The sequence below is a fragment of the Vidua chalybeata genome, chromosome Z (assembly GCF_026979565.1).
Source record: "Vidua chalybeata isolate OUT-0048 chromosome Z, bVidCha1 merged haplotype, whole genome shotgun sequence".
Lineage (NCBI taxonomy): Eukaryota > Metazoa > Chordata > Aves > Passeriformes > Viduidae > Vidua > Vidua chalybeata.
The window spans coordinates 15,061,636-15,067,635 of NC_071570.1; positions in this window are offsets into that span (position 1 = coordinate 15,061,636).

Sequence of the window (6,000 nt, forward strand, 5' to 3'; positions counted from 1 at the left end):
CAGTTCAGTAAGAGAACAGGACAAATATGCAGGATAAGAGATGAAGCAGTCCTAATGCTAAATGTATGCAGGGGAGATGGAAGGATGAAGAGTGACACACTAGGTTGTAGGTGAGTCACATTTTCATAGAAGAGAAAACGAATGTAGCAGACTTCCACAAACCTTGAAACTACAAAGTATGATGAGATTAAGGTAACTGGAAGTTCGATAATGTACTGCATTGGAAGCTGCTTCCATTTCCTGTAAAGAATCAGAGCTCAAATGTTTAACAGCATGATATTAGCCTCTGCTGGGTACAGAGATAGGCTGACACACACAGTGACTAAGACATCTAAGACTGTCCTTGAAATGTGACATTATGGCCAGGACTTTTAAGTCAATCACATATGTCTGTTTCCTATGTCATGTACAGTGGCTACCTATAGGTATTATATGAATTGACAGCTTGCTGGCTATTAATTTCTAACTATTGAATTTAGGTGAAGATAATTTGTCCCTTGATTCAGTCCTTAGGCCATATTACTCCCTGAGGTGTAGTGATATATGTTTAGCAAGGCTACAAAACAATACTTTCCTGTAAATGGGAAATATATTGTTCCTGAAGGCTGTTCAGCTTCCTAAATCATGCCCAACCATCCTCCCTGAGTGAGTAATGGGACTCCCAACACATCATAGGTGGGCAGGGAGTAATGTGTGAGATAGAGTCAGATTTCCAGGAGTTCCACACATCAAAGAACAGTATAGCACATGTTAGTGGCATTGCAGGTCATGGAAGCTGTTTGCTGCCAAAGATTTCTCCTTTACTTTGTCCCCTGGATCTGAAATCTGCCTGCAGAAATAGTGGCTTTGCTCAATACTTACCATGCATGGCTGTGCCAAGCTGGACTGTGCATTGGCTGAGGTTGGGCTCTGCCTTGTATTGTAGGAATGAAAAGCTTGATTTTGAAAAATGTGGGTTTGGGACACTTAATATCACTGTCAGTATGACAAGGCTAACCTGTGTCTTATGAACCTTACCCTCCTGGCAGTTTTATTTCACCTGTTTCCCTTTCTTCTATCTCCTGTACTTGTTTCTGTACAAAGCATTTAACCCTCCAGTACAGGTCTCTTACATTTTTCCATGTGCATGCATTTCCTGCCTCAGGCTAAGATAATACTTGGGTGAGAGAGGGCTGCACAGTAATTAAAGACTGGTTTACTGTCACTTATGTGCCATAACTGAGTGTTCTTGTCCAAGTGTTCTGAAACAGAGCAGTCACCTTTGAATGCATGCATATACTTATAGGCACCTCTTTTTAGCCATGCCCGCACCTCCAAGCAAGGGTTGTGTGTTGAACTACAGATAATTAGTGTATTTTACTTTTTTCACATGCATTTAGCCAGGTTAGACCATTTGTCAATGTAGTGTTTTGGAAGCTGTGATACTGGGAGAAGGAAAATACTCAAGTAAGCATAGAACAGATATGCAGGTATAGACTTTCATATACAGACAATCAAGCTGAAGATATTCCCACCCAGCAGGGGGGCTAGAGTAGATGACTTTTACGAGTCATTTCCAACCCAAACGATTCTATGATTCTGTGATACAGATTAAGCTTTCAGGAACCCAAACTACATACTGTGTAATTATGAACTAGCATAGCCTTTTAAACTTAGGCATGAAGATGCAGAATTAAGGTCTCTATAAAAAGAATTTATCGGGTAACCCACCTTAATGCCATTTAAAATCTCCCTGTAACAATAGATAGAAGAATATACTGACAGAAGACTGCCATATCTTTTAATGTTCAAAGTCTATGGGGTTTTTTTGAAAAACAGAAGAGGATTTAATAAAGAAGAGGCTCAAAATCTGTCCAATATTTGTAAGTTAAGAGTGTTTACAAGTTCTGAATTTAACAAGATTTGAAAAAGTAGCATTTTTAAAGTTTCACACCAAGAATATAATATTTATTTTGTTTTCTGTACTCTAGATGACCCATAATTTTATCATCAATTACAGGAGTGCAAAAAAGGCAGAGTATCTCACAGTACTATTAATTGCTATCTTTGTCTGCACAGTGCTTTAAACTGTAAAGAAAAATACTAGATTATAAATGAAAAAATGAAAAAATAGATTATAAATGAAAATAAAAACTGTACTCACATTCCCCAAAAATAGTATACTATTTAAAATAAATATTTTCATATTTTCACTTCAAAATTTCACAATACTTTTCATTACCATTATTTGAAACAACAAGACTTCTTCAGATTTTTATTTTGTGTTTCTCTGAAAATTGTTTCTGTGATATTAATAATATATATGTCAATTGTTTTAAAAAACATTCTAAGAAGTATGTAATCTTTAAACATTTAAAGATTTGAGAGCATCATTCAAAATAAATCCACACATTCACATAAATATTACAAGTTCCTACTTATTCAAAATTCCTTCTCTCAAATGAGATACCAACAAAACTCTTACAAGAATACAATTCGTATCTATTTTATAGTAGAAGCATTTCTTGCTGATGTGTCTGTTCCAAAGATAATTTCTATTTAAATAATAAGAAAAGAGCAAAGAAAGGAATGGTGGAGTCATTTTAGAGTAGACAGTGTCACTTAGGAAGTTCAATCTCAGAACAACATTTGCTGTACCCTAGGTCATTTGAAAGAATGATATGTTGTGAATACATAAAAATAATATCACAAAAATGAGAGTCCACATAAACACTCTCAAAGTGTCAAATATCTGTTATGTTTACACTATGAAGGTAAAATTACTAAGGAGTTTTTATCAGCCTCTTATTTGTTTTTGCATTACAGATCTATTCCCTAAGAGCAAGAAAATTGGCAAAGATCCCTCATCAATTACTGTCATGGACAGAACAGACTCAGCTTAGGGAAATAAATTGAATTTATTACAATCAAATGAGAGTAGGATGAAAAGAAATAAAACCAAATCTTAAAACCACCTTCCCACCACCCTGCCCTTTCCAGCAGCCTTACCTTTATTCCCCATTCTTCACCTCCTCCCCAGGCAGTGCAGGGACATAGGGACTGGGGTTATGGTCAGTTCATCGCATGTTGCCCCTGCTGCTTCTTCTTCCTCAAGGGGAGGACTACTCACACTCTTCCTCTGTTGCAGTGTAGGGTTCCTCCCACAAGTGACAGTCTTGCATGAATACCTCTGATGTGAGTCCTTCCCATGGGCTGCAATTCTTCATTAACTACTCCAGTGTGAGTGCCTTCCATGGGGTGAAGCCCCTTTGGAACTCTCCAGTGTGGATACTCTGTGGGGTCCCAAATCCTGCCTGCTCTTCTCCATGGGGTCACAATCACCTTCAAACATCCATCTGCTCCAGTATGGGGTCCTCCATGGGCTCCAGGTGGATCTCTGATCCACATGGACCTCCATGAGCTGCAGAGGACATCCTGCCTCATTGTGGTCTTCACCATGGGTTGCAGGGTAATCTGTGTGCTGGTGCCTGGAAGACGTCCTCCCCCTCCTTCTTCAGTGACCTCACTGTCTGCAGAGCCATTTCTGTCACATAGTCTCACTCTCTTCTCTTTCTGCCACTTGCTTCTCTGCAGTAACTTTTTCCTCTTCTTGAGCACATTAACCCAGAGCCATTACCATGACTGCTGATGGGCTCCGCTTTAGCTATCCACAAGTCCATCTTGGAGCTGGCTGGCATCGGCTCTGTCAGATATGGGGGAAGCTTTTGGCACCTTCTCAAAGAAGCTGCCCCTGCGGCCCCATCGCTACCAAAATCTTGCTATGCAAGCCCAATACATTAGTTGTGCCAGTTGCTTATTCATTTCAGTTAAATAATTTAATCATTGTCAAAGTCAAACTAGAAAGTGAATCCTAATACTCTGAGAATATAGCAGCAGCAGAACTCTTGCTTCTAGCATTTTTTTTTCACTTGGGTTAATGAATGTTCAATCTTTTGTACTAAAGTAAGTTAAATGTCCTAAGTTTCAAACATTATTTTCAATTCGCCACATAAAATTTAGGGTACTCCTTGCTATCTTCTCTTTGCCATATTAACATCTTCAGAACACAAGTAGAACCTGTAACTGTTCTACCGAGAAACAAACAAAAGCCAGCACCTTCTTTTCATTTTTCTGTCCTTACCACCAGGATTCATTGCTTCTTGGCATCTCTCTGTCCTCACTGCATGGTGATTTGATGCCAGGGTAGTCTCTTTTCTATTCAGCTGTCATTCTTCTAACCGCTGCCAAGATCTATTTCCCTAATGCTTTTGAAATTAAGACAATGGAGTCCGTGAAAACCTTGCTAAGTCTGTACCATGTGCAACACCATCCAGCATGGACAGTAAAGGAGAAGACTGTGGACTAACTTAGGGACTATCAGTTGTATTATAGAGGTCAATAGGCTGTAGGACCAGAAGGACAGAAGTTGTCCTTGCACCACATATCACACACTGTTCGGGTAAGCAGACTTTCCCTCAGATGAAAACCTGGTGTCTTATCCTATATATTTCTGTCATCTTGGCTTTTACAACTAATTAAGAAACTATAGTCCTGAAAGGTGGGAAGGTGCAAGTTGGCCAATTTATTATTTAGACAGATTTCTCTAAAGGAGGTAAGTCCAGGACAGAGAAAATCTGTGCGCAAAGTTGTCCAGAAGACTGGACAACTGAAGTTTCTTCATGTTGGTTACACCAGTACAGTGCAAACTGTTTGGAGATATCAGTTGTATGAAGCTTGATATGGTCATCAGAGTTTAAAACCAATACAGGCAGACAAGAGAGACAGGAATAAAGACAGGAAAATGTCCAGTTAATTGGATTTTTATTTTTTTTTTTAATCTTGACCAATAATAAAAGCCAGTGAGAAAATATATTTGGTTTGTAGAACCATAAAAGCTTAAAATTAGGGATAATCTCCTTTTGATATATTCAACAACATGTTTTGGTGTGGGAACTGATAAGTGAGAGTGGGAAGAAAATAGGATGTTAGGAAAACATTGGAAACTAGTTGGAGAAAGTTAAACAAGAGAAAAATCAAGTATTGTTTTTGGGTTTTGTTTTGTTTTGTTTTGTTGGTTTTTTTTTTCTGACATCTTCAGCACAGGATGGATAGAGACAAAGTTACCAGTTAAGGACAAAGTTGTCAGGCTAAAGTGTCTGAAGAGAAAAGTCTAAACCAATATTTACACAACTCAGTGAGTGATCTGGATTTCAGAGACACTATGTCTCTTCAGCTCACGTTGACATAGTATTTATTACCTGAGAGTGTCATTAGATGCCTGAATGTGAGTTATAACTATAAAATGTAAATGAGATGCCTGAGGTTTGCCAAAGTGCCAATAGAATTTCATCATCATGTTAAAATCAAATGTTTTACAGACATAATGGCAAGCATATAAAAAGTATAACAACTTAAATTCTTAATTATTTAAGATTTCTTGCAATAAAGTACCTTTCCTAGAAGTCATGTTCTTGTCACAGGATGTGCAGACACAAAAGTTACAATAAAAATAAGTTTTTATTCTTTCTAAAAAAGTTTCACCCTCTTTGTAATTTTGTTTCCAATTTGATGCTTCAGAGGTATACTGGTTTTAAAAGAGAAAGGTATTTTCTTAAGGGCATTTTTAATTACATTAATCAGAGACTGAATTACACTGAACTGATCAGAGATTTTTGAATACATTCAGCTTTAACACTGCTAAGGAAAGTGAAAGCTGTAAATAAATTAACATACCTTAGGGAATTACTATTCTCTGAGCAGTGGGAGATTGTTAGTGGGAAGCATTGATTTTGTTTGACTTCTGTGTGGCTCAAAATGAGATTGACCCTAGAAAGTTGTTTTGGAAGAGTTCACAGCCACTGACCACTGTGAATGCAAAATTTCCACTTCTACCTTCAAAGCAAGTTAAATCTATTTCAGTGATTGATTTGATTGTCCAAGCAAATAATCACTATTAGTTCTAGACAAGTTCACTGGCTTTCTGTTTCCAAAGGGTGTGAGAGGTAACTTCAGCAGTTCTAT